Source organism: Mus caroli, chromosome 1, assembly GCF_900094665.2.
Source record: "Mus caroli chromosome 1, CAROLI_EIJ_v1.1, whole genome shotgun sequence".
Classification (NCBI taxonomy): domain Eukaryota; kingdom Metazoa; phylum Chordata; class Mammalia; order Rodentia; family Muridae; genus Mus; species Mus caroli.
In genome coordinates, this window is record NC_034570.1 from 84,531,160 (window position 1) to 84,556,628 (window position 25,469).

The 25,469-nt window shown below is 46.1% G+C and overlaps 1 protein-coding gene across 9 annotated transcripts in view; it reads right to left on the reverse strand.

Annotated features, from left to right (window-relative positions):
* Positions 1–25,469, reverse strand: part of Hdac4 (histone deacetylase 4) — a 242,442-nt gene that overhangs the window by 152,588 nt on the left and 64,385 nt on the right. The window contains exon 1 of one of the 9 annotated variants that reach the window (XM_029480625.1): positions 24,262–25,026. The exons of the other annotated variants lie outside the window; for them this stretch is intronic. The gene's annotated coding sequence lies outside the window, so the exon portion shown is untranslated. Of the gene's footprint in view, positions 1–24,261; positions 25,027–25,469 lie in introns of those variants that run through there. 9 annotated transcript variants of the gene reach the window in all.

Consider the following 25,469-nt stretch of genomic DNA (forward strand, 5'->3'; position numbering starts at 1 on the left):
GATGGAGCCCTATATACAACAAGAGAATATTAGTGCACTCAAACACATGGTTCACAGTTCACACACACACACACATACACACACACACACACATATACACACACATACACACACACACAACAAGACATTAGCTTTGGAAGATACAATGGGACAGATGAAGGGAGCACCATAGGGAACAAGCAGTGGTCACTGGACAGGACAACCCGCTCCCACTCTGTAACTATAGTGTGTGTCCATGAGCAAAAGAGAAAACAAAGTGCAAGCAGAGGCAGGAAGCTGTAAACAAACGGCAGCCCAGTGTCCTTCACAGCTAACAGACTCAATGCCACACAAAACTTTTCTAAAACATTCAAGCTTTAAGCACTGGTACCTGGAGGTGTCTAAGAACTATTTGAAGAGTGGCAATGGTATTGTGGTTGCATCTTTTAGACACCTGTGTCAACAGTCCAAGGCCTTATGCAGCTGCAGTGAGAAAGCTAGAACAGCCAAGGCAGGCCTAGCCCCAGTGAGGCATGGCTGAAGCGGGTTAAGTGCAAGAGGTCATTCCTTGTCTTCTGTCTCACTTTTAGAACTCTTGGAGGCATAGCTGCTGAAGGCACTGCTCAGCAGACTTGGGTACTACTGATGCTCACTGTGGTTAGATGCCTCCACTTGTCTCCAACGATAGAGGAGTACATTCCCAGGTCACACAGAAGACAAGCACCCTACAATCTCCTTGACTGCCACATGACAGTCATTCTAGTTTTTACCAATAGGGGACAGAAACAGAGATAAATCCACTTTGACCTGACTTCCTGGCTAATGGGCAAAATGAATGTTCCAGGCTGGTTGGGAGGCTAGGGCCTGGCAGTGTTGGTATGAGTCTAGCCATGGCTGTGACTAAGCAGGAGGCAAGAACACCAGCTACACTTAACAGCTGATTCAACAGTAGTGAAAGGAACCTCAAGAGTAAAAACAACAACACCCGCCTACTTCAAACAAAACAAAATAAGCAAACTACTAAACTAGGGTCCCCTGGGAGCCAGACACACAGCAGAGCTGTCACTGACTTGACTGAAGGCAGACTGGTTGCACCTGCCCAAAAGCTGTTTCAAAAGGAAAGGCTCTTTCTTAGCGGGACCCCAGCCAGCCTCTACACAGTGCTAACCCCTCCTCATTTCTCAGGTAGGGGGTAATTTCCTTTGTAATTCAGTCTTTCTTAAAAGAAATCTTGCCTGAAGTTATTTTATGCATCATGGAAGGAAGGACCAATGACTCTGCTATAAGTTGCAGACATTCCCAGAGGTGCCAATGCAGCTACTGCCACAGGGTTACACACAGGGCACTCATCAAAAGTCAAGGAACTGCACCTCCACACATTCTCCTGCAGCTTGAGGTGCTTGCCAACGGAAGACAGGGGTAAGAGGCAGGGACACGAGTCTCTGGAGCCCAACTCATAAGCCACTTAAGACCCACTGCCCAGACCACCAGGACAAGCACACAGGCCAGCCTTCTGAAGCTATGCCTGGCGAATGTTCCCTGCTGGATGCCAAGCTGCCAGCAGAGCCTTGCTCATGGCTGCTTTCTTCACATGTGGTTTGATTGACGCAAATCAAGAGGCAAGCAAATGATTCATAATTGTCCAAGCTGAAGGCTCACACAGAAATTACACCACCTCAAACTTGCTGATTCACCAAGAGGCTTATAATGTCCCAGAAGACATCGTTGACTGGAACCCTCACACACATGTAGGTACATGACTCCATGTGTGCCTAGCTTTGCACCTCTGCCACATTCCCTGTAAGCAAGGCTGCAAGTAAGCAAGTTACTGGTAGAAGTGGTACAGGGGACCAATTCTTGCACATGGGTTCTACCTAGCCTCTGTACCCTTGGTGACCCCTCCGCAAATGGATGAGTCCTTGTACCTAGGACCCTCAGCATCATCCCCAATGGTGGAGAAAGGCTCTCTCCAGCTGGAGACCAGACTCAGACAGGCTAGTCTGGGCTGTTCTTCTGCAGAACAAGGGTTGGCAACAAGGACAGAGTTGAGGAACAGCAGGGCAAGAAGGAACATGACCATCAACCTGCAGCCATTCTCACTCTTGCAATTTCTTCAACAATGGCCAAATGCAAGACCCAACCACTTATAGACCCCCTAGCACTTACAAGGCATCACACAAAGCAGTGATGAAGCCCTCACTGGCAGCAGCAACTCTCTCCTGGGCTCCTTCCCTGCACTGATGGCATCTAAGACTCTGTACTATGCTGAGTTTTTGTAGCTAATCTTCCTAAATACACAAAAATCCCTGAGAACAAGACTGATCTAGCTACTTACTCTTGGTGCCAGTGTTCTGTGCCCATCTAGCAGACCAGGCATTCCCTATTTGTTGAAGGACAAGAAGAAGAAAATGACATCAGTTCTGGACCCTTCCGCATACATGAAGAACAAACTGCCAAACTCTCAGGTACGGATGCCACAAAGCACTGTCATCTTTGGCAGATACACAAGATCAACACAAAGCTGGGGTCAGCATGGGGGCAGAAATGTTTACCTGGGTCACAGCACTAGGATACAAGCTAGGCTTAGTGTGAACAAGACTATCTACAGGGCCCACCTGAGAAGCACAGACCCCATGCCACTGGATCTTGGTAACTGTAGCATTTTTACAGGCCAATAAGCAAAGGGCTACTATGCCAGCTGAGAGGAACAAAGGGTGCCACCTTCCCTGGTACCCCCAAGCTAGATTGGTAAATAATATGAGCATGAGAGAGGCCTTTCCAAGGTTCCCACCAGCACTTAGCAACATGTATAAAAAACTTGCCATTTCTTCACAGCAAGTCCAAGCATTCTGCATCTGCAAGAGCCAGGAAAAAAAAAAAATCTCTCCTTATTTGGACCCTATCCACATGTAACCACCCACCCCACCCAGGCACCCGGGGAATGTGAGGTTCCCCGTCTGAGACATGAGAAAGAAGAACTATGAGGAGGTGCAACAAATCCCACAGGCTGCAAAGTTTGCATAGATTAGCTGAGTAACCTCCAGAAGAGGTTACTATCTCTAGCAAACAGAATTGTCTACATGGCCACCCTAAGGATTCAACCGATTTGAAAACAATTTGTAAGGAAAAAAACACACACACACACACACACACACACACACACACACACAAGGTAAAAAGGTACACTTTGCAGCATCCATCAATGAGAACTATCTGGGAAGTCTGACTTGTTTAATGCCCATCAGCTCATAGATATCCTCCATCCACAATGCTGTGCACTCAGGTGACAGCACATAACTGGACACCAGAGGAAGCAGTCAGGGTATTGGCTCATCAGGCAGGAAAAGGCCCCGGGTGAGTCCAGAGCTTCAGTGAGCTGAAGGCCCATCCAGATCTCAGAACATTCAAGTTCAAATTTAACAATCACTCCATGTTTGCAAAAACAAAGCCAGGGTTTCCTGTTTTCCTCAGGAAATTCTGGGTTCCTGAGGCTGGTACCTGACCAGAAGACCCTTACTGGACTGTATGTATTAAAAACAGGGGATCCCCTTTACTAGACATCATGCTGCAAACCCACACCCAATACATACACACTAGAGTAAGAAGAGGGATAGGTAAGTCTTGTTCCTTGTGTATAAACAAAAAGGCTAGGATGCTGACTGGTCTCTCAGACTCAACAGCTGTCAACACCAGAGTCCCCTTTCCTAGGAGCAAGACACCAAGTAAGGTCCCAACAGCCCTGGAAAGATGTGCTTGAGAAAGAAGCCACAACATCTAGGCTGTCTCACTGTGACTAATGCAAGCAGAGGTCCAGGCACAGTGGCACAGAGACTCTCTGATCAGCCCTACAGCTGATGCAGAGAATGCCTGAGGATGCTACTGAGTACAGTATGAGTCTGTGCCTAACTACTGGCATCCTGGGTAGAAACAGATCATGTTGTGCCCTATGTAAAGGGTTCTGGCCACACTTTCCCCTGGTGGCTGTGAATTCTAAAGGACCCTCACAGACATTTTAAATGAGGCCCAATGCTGTAAGTAGCACTATGAATCTGCAGTGGTGCCCATGGCCCATGAATGATGTGCACTTCCCAGGTCCCGTCCCTACAATTGATGTGGAGAAGGAATGCTGGCTTACAGTTCTAAAAACACTGTTCCAGGAAGCTAGCTAGGTGGATCAGCAAAAGACCTGGGCCGTGCTCTCTTATTGTTTGTCAACCTTAAAGGGCACTAAGCACTAAAGATGACCATGGAGAGCAGCAATGCAGCTGTGAGCACAACTGCAAGGCCAGAGTAAAGGCTGAAACAAGTGTCCCAATCACCCTTCATGAGGAACACCACACAGAAACAGATGAATACAAGATGCTTCTGGGAAGTCCATTCACGCTGCGTCCAGTGTTCTTGGTAACATGACTAATCCATGCCTACTGCCCCCTCCAACGGACAAAGCAAGGCAGAGTCTCCACAGGGAAATCATGCAGCTATATTCACTCACTACTGGGCCCAAACACTGACACCTCATGAGATGGGCACTGGACACTCCTGACACCATGATCAATTGTGCTCCACGAGGACAAACGTCAGATCCCATCAGAATGTTACACTGAATGCCAATGTCCCATGAGGATGGCCAGAGCAGGGTTGGAACAATACAGGATGCAGAAGCCAGCTGCTATATCAGGATCAGAGTACTGACTACCAGCTGCTACTCTATCTGAGAAGCCTCAGACAAACATCTCACCTCTGCCTTCCATTGCTGATTCCCAAACTGCAGTGCCCAGGGTAACCCAGAGTCAGCTGCCATTATGTCAGGTGACATACATAATACGAGAAAACAACCTTACACTAGGTAAGCTTATATCTGCATGAAGCACTGCCAGCCACACAAAAGTCACAGCCAGAGCAGCCCTGGTGGAAACTGTATTGTATCAGCTCTGAACAAGCATCTTCCCAGTGAGTGAGAACTTCTCCTAGCAGGAAGATGATGTGGCCACACTGCCTATAACAAGGTCATCATGGACACAACCCATTCATAATAGCTAGAGAAGAACATGGCCACACTGGATACAAGGAGTGGGCCATGAGAAGGAAGAAGCCATAGGCAGTGGGTCTAACCAGGGCCAGAGCATGCATACTACAGAGGCAAAGACGTTTCTGCCAGAACGTACTAGCCCTGCTAGACTCAGTAGGGGCAGGGGAGAAATTAGAAGGGCAGAAGAAACTCAATAAATAAGCTAATGCAATGCTGGGAGCTGCTTCTCCTGGGAGTGTGGAAGAGAATCTATCTCACAGGCACTTACCCTTAGAAACTGAGATTCTGTGTTAAATACAGTTTCTGTCACATTGCTTAGCTTACCAGTATCAAGAACTCCTCCATGAGCCAGAAGCAAATATGAACTAAATATGAACTAAATAGAAAGAGCATTTAGGTTGAGCTGAAAGCACAGCTAAAAGCGATGAGCTCCACTAATGTCCTTTCAGACCAAGGGAAGGCAGAGAGGATACCCAGAGGTGCAAGGGCTCAGGACAGAGTTCAGCCCCAGCCTCACTCAACAGAGTGCTAACAGCAGGCCCACAGGCAAAGCATGTGGAATCCCTGTCTGGAGAAGTATCCTGACCCAAAGCCATACTACAGCTGCACAGTACAACCAAGAGCCTTCTAAGAACTCCACTTACAAGGGAGCTTGCAAGAGTGAAGGCATTAAGTCAAGCTAATTGCTGACACCCAGAGAATTAGAAGCAGATGGATATTTCTAGAACTTTAAAGAAACAACTTCATTAATATTTCACACACAATCTTTCTCTGCATGTATGTTTTGATTAAGTAAAAAGTTCGCTAAATACTTGAAAAGTTTGAGCAATGAAAAGGGATGCCAGAGCTGTCCACATTAATCACTGTACGAATTAAGCTTTCAAAACTAAGGACAACTGATGGAATTGAAGAGAAAAACAAAACAAAACAAAACACCTCAGATGCTTTAAGTCACAGATACCATACTATCAACAAGGAAATTAAGTGAATTGGAAAAGAGTTGTAAAAAACTCTTCAACAAGAAAAGGCAAAAAGTGAGGGAAACACACGATGAGAAGCCAAGAATCTTGAAAAGCCAACAGGTAAAGAATGAGGGCAGTGAAGCCCTACTTGGAGAACCACAGGCTAGTGTGCTCAGGGCTGACAGAGAACAAATTCAGAGGGGAAAGGAAGGTAAGAAGGTGTGCTAGAGCAACAGAGGGAAAGAGAAGTATGCTAGAACTAAGAGAAACTACACCTCAATAACCAGTGACTGGACTCCAGGAGCAAAGCCACAGATGCACATTACAAAGGCCGCCTGCGGAAGGAGCAACACTGTGCTGACACAAAGCCACTCATGTGCAAGGAGCTTGGAAGCCCAGAAAGGAGGAAGAATCTGCTACATGTATGAGGAGAGGAGAGCCATCTTGAAACTTTGTAATGCAACTGTTCAAGAGAAAAGACAAACATTACACATATAAGAAACAAAAACAAGACCCACAACTGTGTCACTAACTCCTAAAGCTCCTACAGTCTCTCGCCCCAGAAAGAAGGTATTCAGGAGAAAAGTTAAAGATGCAGCAGGTGACAGGAAGTAATCTGGGAAACAAGTGACCAAGTGCTGTCTAGAGTCTGAGACCTTCCACTTGGCTGGAAGTTGGCAGAAAGCATACCTGTTACAGGCAGCAAACCAATGAAGACACATCAGAAGCCTGCGTGCCTGGTGTCTTTTCCAGGGCTAGGGTCCCTTCCGTGTAACTCATTTGACTACCATGACTCTTCGGGGGCAACAATTTGATCAGCAGGCTCCTAGTTTCTGATGACCTTGACAATTTTGAGGAATCCCACTAGATATAGTGTAGATATATACTGGATCCAGTATTTGTCTGCTGTACTATGATGAGTATAGAGTGTATGGTTTAAAGTAAACCCACTGAGGGTAACTGTCGAATCCTTCCATCACAACAAAGGTTATGTACTGTCAGCAGGACTGCTCAGAAAATGAAAGGTCACACAATACCTGCTCCACTCACTTCATGCGGCACTCTAGGGACAAGGACAGATTACAAAAGAAGCAAGGCCAGAGAGTCCTAAAAGGATCTCAGGCAGACAGCCAAAAGGGGGCGGAAAGTGGCTACCTAAGAGAGTCCAAGGAGGGTTGAACAATGGAGGTATGTGTCCTTAATCCTAGCACTCAGGCCATCCTGGTGTCTTTAATACACTCAGGAGGTAGAGGCAGGCAAATCTAAGTTCAAGACCAGCAGGGTCTACAGAACAAGTTCCAGGCCAGCCAGGACTACACAGAGACATGCTGGAGTATATTCTAAAGTTGATCTTTTTTTAAAAATTCATATAAAGATTGATTCAAAGGGTGAAATAAGTGATGTTAAAAATAAAAGAATACAAAATAAACAAACAAACAAACAAATTAATTAATTAATTAGAAAATACAGCCTGGAGAGATGGTTCAGAGGTTAAGAGGACAGACTATTCTTCTAAAGGTCCTGAGTTCAATTCCCGACAACCACATGGTGGTTCACAACCATCTATAATGGAATTTGGTGCCCTCTTCTGGTGTGTCTGAAGACAACTACAGTGCACCCATAGTTACAAAAATAAAAGAATATATAACTACAGATTCAGAAATTTTTAAATATATGGTTATATCATGCAGTTGATGACAATAAATTTTAAATAAACTAGACAAACTCTTACAAGATTATTCTCTAAGAATCCAAGTCAATGGACATAGTTGCATATGTCTATAACTTAGCACAAGAGGGAGGGAAGGCACAGTTAAGGCTACCTCCTGAGACTCTGAGAGGGAGGGAGGGACGGAGGAAGGGGGAGGGAGATAGAGAGAGGGATAAAGGGGAAAAGAACAGAAAGTGAGGATGAGAATATAATAAATTCAGACTACTGGCAACCATTAAAGATGCTGGGAAACTAAAAATTCCAACCACCAAGAACACAGGACCACAAAGGCTTAAGAGTCTCAAAACATTTGATAAGTAATTCTAATATTAAATTCTTTTGGAAAGTATTTTAAAAGCTGACATCCCAAAGAGAGATTAGAGGCTACTACAACTCAGCAACAGAATGAAGATCCTAAAAGAAGACAACTTACTGCAGCCCACAGAGAGGCAGCATCACCCTCAGCTGAGTGTCTGCAGCAGAAAGGCATCTCTGCCTCTCCACGGCAACAGAGACAAGAAAGATGCTCAGCAAATGAAATGTGATCACCATGAACTTACCCTATGTGGATCTTGCTACAGTGTGTTTTTGAAACAGGGTTTCATGTAGCCAGGACAGCCTGAAATGTGGGCCATGAACTCCTTATCCTGCTGCCTTCACCTCCTGTGTGCTGGGATCACAGGTGGGCTGCACGGCCTGCAGTTGAACTATCCCACTGCCAAGAAACCAGAGGAAATCTAGTCTCTGCCCCTGTAGAATGTCCCAGAACTCCTTCCTGACCACACCACAAGACTAGAAAATGCATTTAAAATGAGAAAGGAAGAAGAAAAACTACCCCCTCTACATTTAATGCTCCTTTGTTCTAGAAACACTGAAGAAGTCACAGATATCTGCTCAGAAACTATACAAGTTTAGAATAATGAGATGATCACACACACACACACACACACACACACTGAGAGAGAGAGAGAGAGAGAGAGAGAGAGAGAGAGAGAGAGAGATCCATTTATAATAAATTTACAAATACTAATCTTAAAAAAGAAAATAAACTTAATTTAAAAGAAAGATACACAGGATGGATAATGGCTTGATTAGCAAATAAAGCACCTGCTTTGAAGGCATGAGAACCTAAGTATAGACTCCCGAACAAGCTACACACCTGTAGTCCAGCACTGGTGAGGAGGTAGAAGAACAGGCTCTGTGGAGCTCAGTGCCCAGCCAGCCTAGCCAAATTGGAGCTCCAGGTTTGGTGAGAGACTATTGCAAAAATAATCAGAAAGGAATTGAAGAAGACCTCCAAATGCACTCATGCACATACCTGCACACACGTGCACATACCCACAAGAACACACACAACACTCACATACTAAATTTTAAGTTTCTTCAAAAAAGGATCATCTTTAACAGAAAAAGTAGCTACAATTTACAAATGATTAAATTCAATATAAGATCTTTATAGGTAAAAAAAGTATAAAAACCAACTGAAAGACATTATAGAAGTACAAAGTCCTGAATCCAATCTGAAGGACCAGGGCATACATGGGTGGTAAATATAAAAGACCTGATTATGGCATGGCAACCTGAATTCAAGCCCCCAAATCCACTGAGGGTTTCCTCTTATGGACACATGTATCCTGTGGCACACCACGCACTTACACACATAAACAAGCAAGCAAACAAGCAAGCAAGCAAACCCATTAATCCAAAAAGTTACAAGAGACCTGACAACAAACTAGGCAAGTAAATATACTGTGAACAGGTCAGTTCTCAACCAAATGAATCCATATATATTGCATATATGTATAACAAACAAAGTTTTCATTTTGACTTTGAAAGGAACTTGCTCTCAGAGATGTCACCACTAAGGAGGAGCTGGTGTGGTGACAGGGTGGTAACAGGAAATGTCCCCTAAGAGGCTGGAGCCCATGCCAAGGAGCCTTTGAACAAGAGAAGTGCTCCCTGGGACCAGGACAGGAACACTGTGAATGAGCAAAGCTGGACACCAACAGCATGACCCTGATACATGACAGTGCAGCTGCTCAGGGGAAGGACAAAAGCTCCGACATCAAGGGGACATGGGAAGGGGGATGAAGACCATCCCTGCTCCAAAGACTCACTCCAACAAAGACAGAACTTCCAACGCTGCTGGAGAATGAAGGGGTAGCAATCTATAGCCTAGGTAGAAGCTTCACTGCTGTTTTGTTTCTTAATAAAATATAAAAGATAAACCACCAAAGGAAAAATGTTAAGTTTTGGCTCCGCCATGGTGCAATTTAAGAAGCATTTTTGTATATAATCTTTCTTGTACTAAATGATATCTTTAAAAGCATGCTTGACAGTAATCAGAGAAAAATCCACTTTTAAATTAAAACCTAAGAATATACTAATAGTTTTTAATAAATTTGTTATTTCTTTTCCAAATATGCGTTATTATTTCCTGTAATTATTACTCTTACATGGTTCCATGCTCAGTTAAATCCTTGCATGGGTAAGAGAAGCCTTCCCAAAAAGCTGACCATGGGTACAGCCAGTGCCAATGACACAGGGACCCCACAAACCAAGGCACATCTATTTTCATTGCTGAAGGACATTTCTTTCTGTGTATAACAAGAGGAGGGGGGAGATCTCTGAGATTTCCAACAGAGTTTTAGACAGACAAGGGATTCTGAGTCCCATCAATTACAAATTAAGGTTCTCAATTTGAAAAGCTTTATATAATATGATTGGCAGAATAATCTAGACAGCAAGAAAACTGAAAGGAAAGAGCTGCCTACCACACTTTATCATGTATGTCCCACAGGATGACTGCATGTCCCAGGATAACTCTCAAACAGAAACCTATACTACTAACAAAGGACACAGCTGCACAGGCTCCCTGGGCCTTGTGCAATGGAACACAAGGATCACCAACACAAGGACCTAGGAGTTTTGTGAGAAAGCCAAGAACCAAGGCAGGGAACGGACTTGCAAGTCATCCTGGCCTGCCATGACTGGCCCAGGCTGGCCAGGCCAAGTGTGTGCTTCCAGGGCCAGCTGCAGGGCCAAGGACTGCCTTCCTGGCCAACAAGACAAGCCGCAACAGCTGTGACACTGACGACGGGCACACTGAAAATAGAAGGGTGTTTGTTTGCATCTCCTGTGATAAAGACCTGTGTGGGGGCGGGGCACTGAGAAGACCAGAGCAGACTGGAGTGAGATTTTAATAAAGTTAAATAAAGCCTTGTGCAGTATTATATGCTTACAATCCCAACTACTGTCAGAAGGGTTCAAAGTTCAAGGCTAGCCTGCACAACAGCATGAAACCTGTCTAAAAATACAAAGAAAGATGGTCAGCTCATCACCTAGAGAGACTAGGGAGCTGGGTGGCTCTGGAAACAGGCACATACTCCCCTCCCTGAACTGGGGCTGTGCGGGTGCCAGTATGTAATACCTCATGGGAAAACCCACAGCCAGCCTGCTGCCAGGGCCTAGAATACAAAAACAGCTTTAGAAGACAGCATACAATTAACACAGCAACAATCATCTTCCTAATTTAGGGTAATCTCTGCTTCGTAGCCCTTTTTGGCAGTGGGTGTACTAGAGCTATCTGTGTGGGTGCTTTTCATCTGGTTACTCGACGTCCCCAGTTGGAAGATATCAAGGAAGATCTTAAATGTCCACTAGCACCTTCTAGAGAAAGGGTGAGACTCAAAAGAGTTAGTAGGCCTTGCCCTCCCAGAAGAAGGAATGTTTGTTCTCAAGAGCTCATGACTACTGATCAGGCTTTTGTCTGCAGCCTGGCAGCAGATCAGGGTAGGACACTGCTGTTGGGGCAAAAGCCTGGCTGGGGGTGGGAGGGATTGGAACTTCAGCTTTCTGAAAGAAGTGGGGACACAGAGACAGGTCTGGCCCCTGGTGGCTGGGAACCTGGGTGCAGTATAAGAGTGTCAACAGTTCAGGTGACCCTGTGCACTGCCTGTCAAGGAGCACCAAGTGCTGTCTTTGGTCTGGTCCACAGGCATTGAGGTCCAGGTTCATCCAGTCCTGGCTCCAAAGAAAGCAGAGTTCTCTGGCGCAGTGCTCTGGGTGAGAACACAACCTCTGGCCAGCATTTGTTGTTTGCTGGACGTGTGACGCAAAGGCTTTTGAGAGCTTCTGAGAGAGAATAGCAACCCCATAAACACAGACGTCCTTGAGGCAGGGGCCAAGAGAATCCAAGAATCTGATCGACTGGGGGCAGTGACCCAGATGCACTACAAGAGCCTTGTACCACAGCGGACAGGCATAGAGCCTGGAAACAGAGACCTACCAAAACTTTATTTAAAATCACCTATCTTTATTCCAGAAAAGCAAATCAAAGTCTATCTGGGGATTTAAACAAAGTAATGAGTGAAGTCAGGTCCAGTGACCAGTGATCACAGGCACAGCCATTGGACCAGAGAAAGAAAATTTTATTTCTCTCTCTGTTTTTTTTCCTTTTAGAGGAAGAAGGCAGAATAGAAGACAGCCAGTGAGGCCATCTTTCACAAAAACCTTTAACTGTTTTTTGTTTGTTTAAAAAAAAAAAGCCTACAAGGGACCAAATAGCACCCCACAGGCAAGCCCCATTCCAGCTCTCTGGCAGGCACGAAGTCGGTAACTTTAAATGATCACATCACAATAAACAGTAAGCCCCATTAGATGTATATAGCCTTACTTTACAGAACATGCAACTAAGCATCCCTACAGTAATATACCAGGAATAGCCACTAGCCTGGGGGTTGAAGGAGCCCAGAGCCTCCAACCCCACCCCCAACAGAGGCCTATGAAGGGACTGAGATCTATGGAATTTGGAGTCCTTGAAATAGCAGAGGCCAGATGACTTTTGAACTTTAGGGTCCCAGGATTTCGATATAGTAGCTGTCCTTAGAATGATGGAGATTCCCTTCCCTGAAGTTTGGCTAAGACCTGATCCTTTCCCAATGTTAGTGAAGAATTTTAAGCATCTTGCAGAAAACTCACTTTTAGAAATAAAGCGCCCAACCCAAAGATTAATAAACATGGCACAGTCGAGCCCAAGGAGTGAAGACACAAGGCTGGACTGCAGAAAAGCATGAAGGCCAGACCCTGGCTACCCCGAGGAACTGAGGAGCAGGGAGAACTCAGGCCTTCTGGTGTCTTGTAGCTGCTGCCCAGGTTGTTCTATTTGTCTTCTCTCTGGATCCACTCAAGGCCCACACTGAGATACTGGCCTATGCTCCATGAACACTAAGTGGTTGGCTTGAAAACCCCAGAGGCAGCAAATTTGCCCTCCTTTCTTCCTTCCTGGTGGAAACCAAGGCAATGGGCATTTACTAATAAGCACCTGCTGGGGGTAAACGCTGAGAGACGACTTCAAATGCCATAAGAAAAAATATAGCAAACCACCCACAGAAATGTCTATAGAGGGAGCCAAGCCACCCTTCCTCATCACCAGCCTGTCTCCCAATCATCCTACAGGAGCTGCTGATTCTCAAATAAAACAACACACTTTGGCAAGCACGCCAAGTACAGTAGGTCAGGTCACACTGATGTCCAAATACAAGTACCCTTCATGTTATTATCCAAGAGGTCATGGAGGACCAAGTTCACCACACAGGTACCTCCCCTTCAGAAGAGGGTGACACTTCAAGCCAGAGGACCGAGAGGGAGGAGCAACATGAGGCCCATCTCATCATTATAGGGGAATGGGTAATGTCAGTTTTTGGAAGAACAACTTGCAAAAGAAGATATATAAGCAATCCTATCTACTTTGTGGGCAGAGTTGTCTGGAAGCAGGGACAGGATGATAGCAATCAGGACACTACTTAGCTACCAGGGCAGGCAGGAGGTGGCCATGTCGGGAGAGGGGGGGGGGGGGGGGGAGGGGGAGGGGGGGGGGGGGGGGGGGGGGGGGGGGGGGGGGGGGGGGGGGGGAAGGGGGGAGAGAAGAGGAGGAGGAGGAAAGCAGAGGCACGAATGAATGTTAAGGGTAGAGGAGAGCAAGCAGCCTGTGACAGGCATGCTTCATGTGGTGTGGGACAGTGATACACCACACAGGCTGGCCCAGGCTGGACAGAAAACTAAGCCAGGGCCTTGGTGAAGGAAGCAAAGGGTTTCTTTCCATACCTTCATAGTTGCTTGGGCTTTGTTTTACTCTGGTTCTGGGGTGGAAGCCAAGGCTTTGAGGCTAAAGGGCAAGCATGCCACCATTGAGAGTCATCTCCAGCTATTTCAGGGGCAGGGGGAGGAAGGATAAATGTGAGAGGAGACAGGGCCATGCTACCTAATCGAAGTCACAATCTATCTATTATTAGTACCACAGGTATGTACCACATCAACTTTCTTCACAGGTTTCTATTCTTTGTAAAATGACACATCCTGCTTTGTAAACAAGGATGACTATTCACAGTCATGGGCTCTGTACCAGCTCACTATCAATTCAGTATTTGTTACCCAGCCCCTGCCTCTCCAAGCATTTCTGACCTGTTTGTGTCCAGTCTGAGCTTCACTTTGCTTCTGAAATAAAAGTGTCTCCACCAAGGTAAGAGATGACAACTGTGGTCAACAAGCAGGAAGGCTAACTGTGATAGTCTAGTAAGCACCAGAAGAGCCCAAGAGACAGGCATCCCATTTTATGGATGAGGAACACTGAGCCTCAGAGATCCAAGGTCTCCAATCAAGAGACAGGCTAACTTCCAGAGTCTATGCAAACAGACTAGCAGCAGGACCTATACTAACAAAAAGTGGAATTTTCCCCAACACCAAAACGTGCAAGCATGCACAGATTCACTTCAGTATCAAGGCAGTATGTGCTGCTAACAGCCCCAGAGTTCAGTGCCCCAACCCCCAAGTCTCTGCTTTGCCTGTCTTCAGGAGTTGCAGTCTCCCTTTTCTTAGATGCTGACAGCTAGCTGCATGCCAATGCTTGATTTTAAAGGTCACCCCATAACATTTCCTGTTTCAGGGCCACTTTAGATCAGGGTCACAAGGCTGGCTGGCATTTAAAAGAATCTGCACTGTTTTGTTTTCTGCTTGTTAAGGACTACACGTTCATCTTATTATCACTTCTGCTCGTTTCCCTCAAAGATAAATCACTGAACTAAGGCCTAAAGGTGCTTAGGGATAGGGATGGACAGGGTGCTGCTTGTTCTCCATTCTAGGCTCTGATGCCAAGTGTCTGAGAGGCCTAAGACATGGCTTTAGCCTCAGCCCAGGAAACGTGGGTAGCAGGTTAATTTGCTCAGCACTGGGTTGGTGATCATACTCATTCACTAGGCCTATGTGAGGCACACAATCTTAGAACTATTGTCTCTAATTCCTTGACATTCATTATTTCACTATTTCTGCCAAAAACATCAACAGACATGGAAATGGCTTCCAAAAGATGTTCCCTGCTTATAGGAGAAAATAATACAATTCCCATTCCTGTTAATTTTTATATAAAGAACAACAGGAATGACACTTTATGCCAATAAGAGCTGGCCTATGTCCTTTCTTGGCATCGGTCAGGGTCACACAGAGGGTCACAAGACAAGTGCAGTAGTCACCCTCTAGTCCCACTGGGCTGTTCTATGCAGCTCTGATGCAATCAGAAACTAGAAAGAGACAATGAGGTATACTCAAGACCCAACATCTCCCATGAGCACCAGGCACAAGACCGGGAGTGTCTGCAGCCTGTCCAGATGCCACCACAATCACTATGTGGAATAGGTCCCCCAAAGTAGATTCCCCGTTGAAAAGAGCCCACCTTGCTTGTTTGGCAGTAATATGCCACTAAACTACCTGCAAACATAACCTTGATCTCTGTATTATGTCACTGAGACAGAGGGAGAGTGCACAGTTCAAATCTAGACTCTGGCTCAGGTACCATGTGTTCAAAGGCACTGTGAAACCTTGCTGAGCTAAGATGTCCTTAAGAAAACTGGTCTTGCCGGGTAAACACAAGGAGACTACCATACCATGTGATAGGTAGGCCCCTTAGCTCTGTTCACTGCTAACAAAGTAGTATGAGTGCTGGCCACACTAGCAGCACCCCAAGTGTCAAAGATCAATCCATCACTAAATTACTGTCCTAGCTTAAAACGTTCCCAAGACCTCCCAGAAACCCATACCATCAACCTCCCTTGCACAGCCCTACCAAGCACAGGGTAGAAACACACAGAAGACCACAAACACAAAAAGGAAACAGTGACCTAGAAGTAACATCAAAGCTTCTAGACACAGAGGCCAGTGGTGTTCCTCAAACTGATCAAGGCGAGTCCATGCTACAAGTCCTCAGTTCCATCAGATCACACTGCCACAGAGGCACATACCACCACGGTCTCAGGCACACAAGGCCATGCTGTGGGACATAGACACTAATTTCAAGGTAGCATTCTACCTGAAATCAGTCACTGGTGTATTCTTTTGCCTGTTGCAATCATGATGGAAAAATGTGTTTCACACAACAAAGATGTTAGGGACTGAGACAGAGTTACCCCACCCCCACCCCGTCCCCCAAAGCAAGCCTATTCATGAAACGTTCAGGAACAAGACAGAAACATTTGGGTCTCTCCTGAGAAGAGACAGATTGAATCTAGGCTTCACATCTGACTGGGCCAGACCCCTTTGACAATCCACAGCTTATCTGAGGAGGTCAGACCACTGGGCATCACAGGGGCTAAAACACAGGCAGAGACCAACCCCGCTACACACTGGAACCTTCGCATCTCCAGGAAGGCTTGGAACAAGTTTTATTACCCTGTAACCTTCTAGAGTCCCAGCAATCCTAGTTGTCACAAGTACCACCATCACTTGACAAAGGCTAAGTGTACTATGTGGATTTCCTTACAAAGTCTTTGCAACCCCTCAGAGGTCATCACCTCAGCAACCTTACTTCAGGCTCCAGACAGAACATGTGCCACAGGTAAAAAAGCTCCTGCATCTGGGCCCACGGTGTAGAACTCTTGCAGGTGCCCTGTGGCCGACACTAGAATGGCACTGACACTGATAAAAACTTTAATGACAAGCATCACTCAGAGCCTGGCTGCACTTTACAGTGTGCAGCACTTTCCTTCAGAATGGACACCTAGAGTGTCCTCTTCTTCTACCAGGCCTCTTGCTTCAGATCCTCAGACTCAGGAATGGGATGGTACCTGACACCATGAGCTTTCCCCTAGGTCAACATACACTAAAGTAAAGGGCCTCCCTGTATTACAGGCTTTTCATTTATTAGGCTTTTCCTTGTGAAAAGCTGCTGCAGAAAGACAAGTGCCAAGCAAAAGCACCTCAGTACAGGGACACTTTGGGATGCTTAATACAAATAGTATGAAGTCAATGATGTTTACCTCACACTCAACAGAATACTCCAATGATCTGACTCAGCATGTAAACGTGTAACAGCACAAGGAGGAAACAGGTACTACAGGTGCACAGGTGACACATGCTAGTTTATAGTAATGGTTAATATGTCAGTAGCTGAGAGCTACTTAGGGGCCAAGCAAGTCTCAACAGCACCCACACAAACAGGCATGACTTGGTAGAAAAGGCCATTTGGGTGGGTCCCATCTTCTGCCGACTCTGCTGACTTCCAGACACCACACCAAGCCTGGCCAGGTTACTCACTTCAGGGCCAGTTTCCTGTCCTGGTCTGCCATGAGAAATGAGAGGGTACACCATCCTAGTCCAAGCACTGAGACACAGGCTGACAGCCTGCAGAAACAGCTGGGGATCCAGCAGATGAGGAGAAAGCAAAAACTAGGGAGAAGCAGGTGAGACAAGTGATAAGTGTCTGCTGTGCAGCCTCCCCTGAAGCCCACCCAGACATTTCTATCTGCTCTATATTGTCTCAGTGATCTCAGAACAGCGAGCACACGCAGTGCTTGGGCTGTCATTCATATGGCTCTAAGAAGGGTCCCAGAACCCATGATGACTGCAGTTGACCCAGGATCATTGTTTTCACCCTATTTGGGAATTTCAAATGGATGAAGTCCTTACACTCAAATAAGCACATGAAGAACCTGCCAACTCTAGCCCTGGCTGCCCCACAGCAGCTCTGTGGGCAGCCACTAGCCACAGATGGCTAAATGAACTGAACTCAGTTCTACAGTCACATTAGCCTCCCTTGAAAAGCTCAGCATCGCCCTGTTAGAGGTTTCCTCATGGATAGTAGAACTACAGTCACATTCAAATTCCACAAAGTCCCAGGCTGGAGGACCAGAAGGCTTCTGCTTTTATAAAGTTGTCTTTATATCTCAGGCCCTGTTCTTCCTTCAGTGAGTAAGAAAAATATTCCCAGCTGTGCTTGACTCTGTTCCCCAAATGGAGTGAAGCTGAGTAGAGTCTTCCTGTGGACCATGAAACAGAAGTGGAAACAGCCACCACAGAAAGGATGCATCTCCAACTCCCACCTCCCCACGAGCATAAGAATAAAGGGACCAATTTCCCCAGCTTGCTCCTTTCTTCCTTTCCCTTCTCTCTAAAAGACTTATTGCAGGCCTATAGGAAGCACTTTTTTCCCCCTAAATGTGTATGCATGCATGCATGTGTCTAACTATGTGTCACAGCACACATGTAGAGAACAGAGGACAACTTCCTAGAGTTAGTTGTCTCCTTCCACTATGTGGGCCCAGAAGACTAAACTCAGGCAAGTCAGGCTTGGTGGCAGGTACCTTTACTCTCCGAGCCATCTCACTAGTGTAGAAGTCCGTTTTTCTCACCATGTGCACTTGTGCCCATGCTACCTCATGACAGAGTCCTACGAGGGGTCCACACAAGCCCTCCTTGGAGAGAAAAGCTCAGTCTTCTTTGGCCCACCCCATCTGAGAAGATACACCCCTGATCCTCTTCTCAGCTCCAGCTAAGAACACCCAGTCCTCAAAGCCTGCCTTTCCAGGTCTGCTGATGGGAACTAAGGCCTTTTTACAGTGCCTTTGAGACAGGTAGCAGTCACTTCATAGAGGTCAGCCTCCCTGTTCCAAGTACCTGCTGCAGGCCCCTCTGGGAAAGGGGAAACTCCCCTCAGCCCAAGTCTTGATATGTCAATTGTCTCACGTGGCAGCTGCCACCATCAAAGGATGAAAATATTTCTTACCACAGGGACTGTTCCTCCTCTAGGAGTGGACTGGAGTAGGGTGCAACACCTAACCCATACCATTACCTACCTGCCACAGGGAGCTGCAAGCCTGGGATAAGAACACAGGCTGAATTACATCAGGCTTTCACAAGGTTGCCCTATTCCTGATGCTTCTTTGTTTTTTTGTTTGTTTTTTAAATCTGAGCTGGCCCTAAATTCACAGTGATCCTCCTGCTTCAACCTCCCAAGTACTGACTTATTTCTTTGTGATGCAAAGCAAGAAAGGCATCTTCAGCTGCTGCCATGCTCCTGGATGTGTTAACTGGACATCCATTAAAAGCCTTACAAAACTACTAATATCAAGGAGGGCGTGTCTAAGCCTGAGATCACCAACCTTTCCTAGGCCTTCCAGTCTTTCACTGAGGAGTCAAGAGTGACACCCTAGCCAAAAATCATCACTGCCAAATCAGCCAGTAAACACCCCGAACTCCAGCTTCCCTTCATTCCTGTTGGATCCTGAGGCTGGAACCCAAAACCGAATTCTGCTTGGACAAGAGTTTGCCCAAGAAGAGTTTGTGATAGACATGCAGTGGTCAAAACCTAGACCAGTGTCAGCCAAAGGAAGCAGCAGAGGTTTCCATGGAAGTTTGAACAAGTTCACTTCAAAGTCAAAAGCAAAGCAAAATTAGCAGCAACCTCATCTGGCTTCTCAAATCAAAGTGGCTAATTAATCTTCCTAGGCCAATCATAAGGTATGCCAAGCTAGGAAAGAACAGCAGAGCTGGTTAAAGAGACCTCCCATTCTTCCTCACCCACCATGGCTTAGGCAGAAGCAGGTGTGGACAGGAGCAGCTTCTCCCACAAAGGAGGAGAATTCAGGAGGTAGCGTTCCCAGTGTCCCACAGTTCTCAGCAGGTATTTCCCTCTTTCCAGCTACATAAAAGAAATCAAGTAACTTGGTGACAGTGTGCAGAGATGGCCCTGCTCCAAGCAAGCTCTTGCTGCAAGACCACTGGTAAAGAGCACAGCACTATTTTGTCTTCCCCCAGCCTCAGCCTGTTCTGTGCAGACACAGTCACTGAGTGGCCTGTGGAAAACTGGCAGTCAAGCCATCATCTTGTCCACTTATCTCTCCCAGCCCTGTCCCAAAGACTAGCTTCTAGGTCCCATATCAAACCTGTTTGAGGCCCTCCCTATAAACTTGAAAGACCAGCAGGTACTCTAGAATTGAACTGTGGCTGCATTTCCAGTGTCCTATCTACATCTACATCAGTGGACCCCAACCAGTAGTTTAGCCTTATGTATAAAATGAAGACAGAAAACTCAAACAAGCCCTCAGCTACAATGCTGCCTCTGTATGTATGTGTGTGTGTTGTGTGCGTGTGTGTCACACAGGAGCAAAACTTGTTGCTGATACTTTTATTCCCTACTTGAAGGACCACATGAAATAAGCCCTGACTACAAGGAGCATGTCACAGGTATGACATGACACCAGCTTGGTGGTGTAGTGATACTTGAGTTATTAATCTGAAGCAGCAGATGAACAGTGTGGGTCCTATTTAACCCTGAATACCCATAAGTACAATAGGTAGAATTCAGCACACCCAAGACCATCCTGCAAACTCAGCTGGCAAAATACATTGTTTAGGTCTTGTTATTCTTCAAAAGACATGCTGTTTTCCAGGGACCTGGGACCAACAGCAAACTACACAGATGGCAAGGCCACTTTGCCAGAGTCCTGGGGTTAGAAGCCTTCAATCAAGCTGTCACTCCAATGCCACTAAAATTCTAAAGGAAAATGATCCATGTGACAGAGATTAGCAACCACAAAACACAGACACTTACTTTTCAAGAGGAATAGGACTTTATCTGGTGATATTCTAAAGTTAACAAAACCATATTCAGAAGAACATATAAAACCCCTTGGAGCCTAAGACCTCCTTAGCAACACACACAGCTCAGTCAAGTACACATGCTGAGGCCCCTACAGTTCAACCACAAGGCCCAGGTCAAGCAGGTGGGCCTGGTACTTTCCTATAGACACCATCACCACCTTGGCAGTTCTTATTCTTGTTGGTAGTCTGCAGATCTGTGTGAGCGCTGATGGATGCCACAGCAGCAAACCTCACTTCCACACATTCAGGACAGAGAATAGAGCACTCCTTATTGCTTTAGCCCTGACAACTTCACTAGGCCTGGTGTGGAGTTGTGTGACTTTATTGGAGAGTCTGTGTCTTCTCAGGGGCTGACAATGTCCTGAATGCCACTCTGGTGGCAACATGGTTTCTACTTTTGTCCCCTTTCTTTATGAATCCACCTTGGAGGAAGAGGAGGGGGAGGAAGAAGAGGAAGAGGAGGGGGAAGAAGGGCTCTCTAACTTTCTATTCCTAATTTTTTATACATTATAAAATATTCTGAACTATTATCATAAGAATGTTAGAACAAGTGCTAGAAGTTTCTAGATTTAGAGAAAGAATAAGATCTGAGTTTGGCTTTTCATTATATTTAAATTGTCGATGTGCAGCTTAGTTTCAATTCAATCACGAACTTACTTCTAGCCAGATGTAGGCAGCAAGCAATGAATTTTGTACTTTAAATACTATACTACAAACACACACACACACTCGCGCATGCACATACACACTCACCTGTACCTAATATTCCTCCCTACTCCCATCCCACCATGTATAGGAACAAGGCTTCCCTCTCCCTCACTGGGCAAGTTGTTAACAGGGAAAGGGAGCCTTTCCTGCAAATGATTAGATGTCACAGTGGAAGTCACCACAGTGTCCTAGGCAGTTCAGCTTTGTTTCTGAATGACTGGCTAGTTCAAAGTGCTGCTGGCCACAGGCTGCCTTGCTACTGCACACTGATAACAGGAGGTCTACACTCAGGGCTCCAGCTTTGTTAAATTAGGAAGGCAGACAGTTCAACTTTCAGAAACCCAGAAGGTGGCACGTAAACCTAAGCCCGGTCCAGCAGTCAGAAACCACAACTGGAGACACAACTTTCCTGATGGGACATAAAGCCCTTGAGACACCTGTCCAGGCCTCTCTCATTGAGAAGTTTTGTTTGTTTGTTTTTTTTTAATATTTTAAAACATTTATTTAATGTATATGAGTACACTGTAGCTGTCTTCAGACACACCAGAAGAGTGCATCAGATCCCATTACAGATGGCTGTAAGCTACCATATGGTTGCTGAGAATTGAACTCAGGAACTCTAGAAGAGCAGTCAGTGCTCTTAACCACTGAGCCATCTCTCCAGCCCTCACTGAGATGTTATCATCTAGTGCCAGTCAGGTACCAGCCACATAGATACTTCCTTCCAGGCCAAGCCATCCTGTTCCCAAATTCAGACCAACCACGTCATCCTTCGTGACTGTGACATAAACCAAAAGCTGGAAAAAGATGCTCTTCACCAGGCTATGAGCATCTGTTCAATGCCAGGGCCCCACTTGCCCAACAGGTCCTGACAAGCCCTCTGACACAGAGGAGCCTGGCCCTAAGCCCACTGGGCCTACTGGTGATCGAAGCACAAGAACTACCTGAGTTATGTCAAAACTCAACCCTACTATCCCATGTAACTACAAGGCCACCCAATCTCATTTCCCACCTACCTCTGTACCAAGCCAAGCCACGTCAATTCACCAACAGAACTTTCTGGAAGAGACTGAAGAGCTGCAAGGGGTCATGTATCTACACTTTCCTGAGCCTATGGTAACAGGGGCAACAGGAAGTACAAGTTATTGGCCATGGTAAGCAGCTCTGTCCTCTTTAATCCATTCATATTTACAGCCTTAAGCATCCAGGGAGCCCAGAAGAGGCCACTGCAACCCAGATGGTTTTCTCAGGTCTAACCTATCCTTTCTGACTCTACATGTTCTATCTTGCAGGCTCACGGATCTAGAAACCCCGACATACAAAAGGCTCAATGCCTGGATCAGCACAGAGACCCAGCCAACATAGACTCCTGGGGCCCACAGCTTCTGCCAATAACAGTAGCTACCTTCTGACAAGTGGGAACTGTGCTGCTGCTCCTGGGAACTATGGGCTGCTTTAGAAACAAGAACAGGGTAGAGACCAAATACTGCAGGGTGGCTGGCCTCCCATGTTTACCTGCCCAGACCTCTAGCAACTCACATGATCTTAACTGACTTTCTGAGATTCAGAGGGCAGCTCCCATAGTAAAGAGTATTCTTGAAAAAGCCCTACTTTTCAGACAACTTTCTGCCTATGATAATACACTACAGTCTGTACAATGTTGGGACATACCTTTTCCAGGTTCATATGAGCAAAACAGAACAGTTTTGCATTTTCTTTTCACAAGAAGTACTGACTAGAAGCAGCCAACATGGACTTAAGAACAGTAGTACTGGATTGTACAGTGTACCCAGATATGCATCACAGCTTGTGTCAGAGATCTGTCCCTTTTTTCTTCTGCAGCTCATCGGCAAACTGAACACACCACCCAGCAGCTAACACCCCATGCCCTATTCTCAACTCTAGTCCTGAAGAGAATGATCATGCTGCAGGAAGCTGGGAGAAGCCTAAGACTGCCCATTATATGGCTCTACCTAGCCATATAATGTAAGGATATGAGCAAGGCATCTGAATCTCTGAGCCACACTTTCCTCATCTGTGAAACAGGGTTTATAAAGGAACAATGTGTGTGTGTGTGTATGTGTGTGTGTCTGTGTATGTGTGTGTGTGTGTGTATGTATGTATGTGTGTATGTGTGTGTATGTATATGTATGTGTGTATATATGTGTGTGTATGTGTGTGTGTGTGTGTGTGTGTGTGTGTGTGATTACAGAGGAAACTGCACTAACACATAATGCAAGACCTGGCATCCCTTGGAAGATGGCTGCAATCTTAAGAGCCAGCATAGCCAGGGTCCTTTTCCCTCTCCTTGAGCTCCCTGACAACTGTGACACAGCACAGCTGACTAAGTAGAGCAGCCTCTGGTAATTTTTCTAATAGGAATTCAAACATGGCCTCGGGACACAACGGGTGTTTGGTCCGTAAAAATACAACCTTGTTTAGGGACAGCTATCTTCCTAGCACTAGAGGAGCTACCTTTCTGCCCAGGTGGTGAACAGTTCACATTTCAAAAGGGCAAAGGTATGTGCTCAAAGTCCAGTCCAGGCACACCATGGTAAGCGGAGCCTAGAGAGTCCCATCTCCATCAGTACAGAGGCCTAGCCTCCGGAACAAGACCCCCGAGCACTGGGAGCTGCCTGCCAGCTCTCTTCCCTATACAGGGCTGTATGTGCACAGTGGAGGCACATGAATGTTCCCCAGGGACATTCAGGGGACATACAAACAAGTGTACCAACAAACTGTATACCCACTTCATTCCTAAATCCACCCCCTTCAGAAGCAAGCTGTTGGCTAGTTAGAGGGAGCACTGTGAATAGTGGTCTCCCAGAAGTTCAAATACTAAAAGCTGATTCCAAAGCACCAGTCACTGGGAACACCACTGAGCAGTTATATAACAGAACTCAGGAAATCCCTTAAAGTTTCTTAGCAGTTCAAAGGTATTTTACCTTCAGTTAGGATCTCTGTTCAATCTGAGAAGCCCCTCCAAAGCTGTTTGTCCAAGAGCAGAAAACTCCAGTACTGCTCCACCGGGCTTGCTGGGAAGAATCTCAGTGCTCTGCCCTGACATCTGGTTTCTATTTCATATCCATGTTGTCACATTACATAACAAGCAGATGATGTGAGGAGTGCCACGAAAGTTTCAGCCCAAGACTCACAGAGAATGCCCCAGACATTGTTTATCTTCAGGCCACGAGCATTCACTCAATCTAACTGGATAGACACTGGGCTGGCTGCTCAGAGCCCAGGGGAGTGCCCTGTCTCCAGGGCAAGCAAAGCAAGCCTCAAGACAGCCTGTAAGTGAACCAGCGCCCCTTCTTTCCTTTCCTCCTACCTCCACACAAAATGACCTCTAGCCTACATTTAATTTTTCTGCACCTGGAAATGTCTTCTGCCTTGGAGGTATACAGGAAGGTGTTAACACACAGGGTCACAGTAGAATCAGGGGCAGAAAGTTCCTGAAACACCTGCCATTCCACCTGTGTGAGGCCCAAAAGAGAAGCTTCTACATAAGTGGATCTCCACCCGAGGGCGCAGTCCTGCCAGCAAGAATCCTGAGCTTCTCCACACCTTGTCTGCCCTGTACCCACTGGCACAGCCCTCCTCAGCTTATTTGCAGAGGTACTCAGTCACCTTGGAGTTCCTTGTACCACAGACAAAAGGACAAGGAACTACTAGAGAATAGGCAAGACAGAAAGGGGCCTAACTTAATCTCTAGAACAGAGGCAGACTACTCCTAGTCCATGATCCCTGAATTCGTACTCTGCATTTCAAACTAGACACACCCATAACATGGCCAGGAGACTTTCAGACAAGTCACAAATTAACTTACACAGTTAATTATACCATTAATCAAGGTAGTATTTTCCTGCTAACAAATACATGGTGTAAATGCCTTCTATGTGTTCAGCAACACCTGAGCAGTCAGGAGGCTAATATGAGCGTAGGTCATTCAACTATCTGCACTTCCCCCCAACTTTACTGCCATGTGCCTGCTGATGCTGGCCTCGCTCCCATGCAGCTATCAGCCTAGGGGCAGCTCAAAAAAGAGAAAGCTGTCAAAGCAAGTGAACCCTACTCACTGAAAGATAGGTCAGCTACCCTGAGCCCAGGAACCTGCTTGAACATTAGGATCTACCTCGAGAGAATGCCTCAA